Here is a 505-nt window from a genome sequence, read left to right as displayed (position 1 = left end):
CTCGACGATCACATTCCTTCCTGTAATAAACAGTGGTATCGTAAATTCAAAGTAAAAGTTTTGCCATGAACAGCAAGTTCTCTACGTTTAGTATATTACTTCCTGAAGTTCGGAAAGTAAATGCCAAACTATAACTTTCAGTAGCAGATACGAAAATATACATTATGACTACGATAGGTTGCTAAAAACATACCAATACTTATAGTCGCAATTTCATGCGTGTAAAAAACGATATTGAAATAAACCTTTTTATTGTCAAATCGAAGTTTTACCAGCTTCGAAAAATAAAACGGGGAAAAAATACATGCAATATAAGTGTGAAAAAAAAATCATTATGTTTTTCTAGGCATGATTTTTAATGTAAATTATAGCTGGCATGCAGTGTTTTAATTTCTCTTTTGGGAAAATTGGGAACACATTTTCCGGTATATTTTTGTATATTTGTATTTTTTCCGGGACCTGCAGAATATACTTTTAACGGAGGCCTTGCAAAAGTGAAGTCCAA

This window comes from Penaeus monodon, chromosome 30 (genome assembly GCF_015228065.2).
Source record: "Penaeus monodon isolate SGIC_2016 chromosome 30, NSTDA_Pmon_1, whole genome shotgun sequence".
Lineage (NCBI taxonomy): Eukaryota > Metazoa > Arthropoda > Malacostraca > Decapoda > Penaeidae > Penaeus > Penaeus monodon.
The sequence above is the reverse complement of the archived record's forward strand: the minus strand, read 5'-3'. Positions refer to the sequence as shown.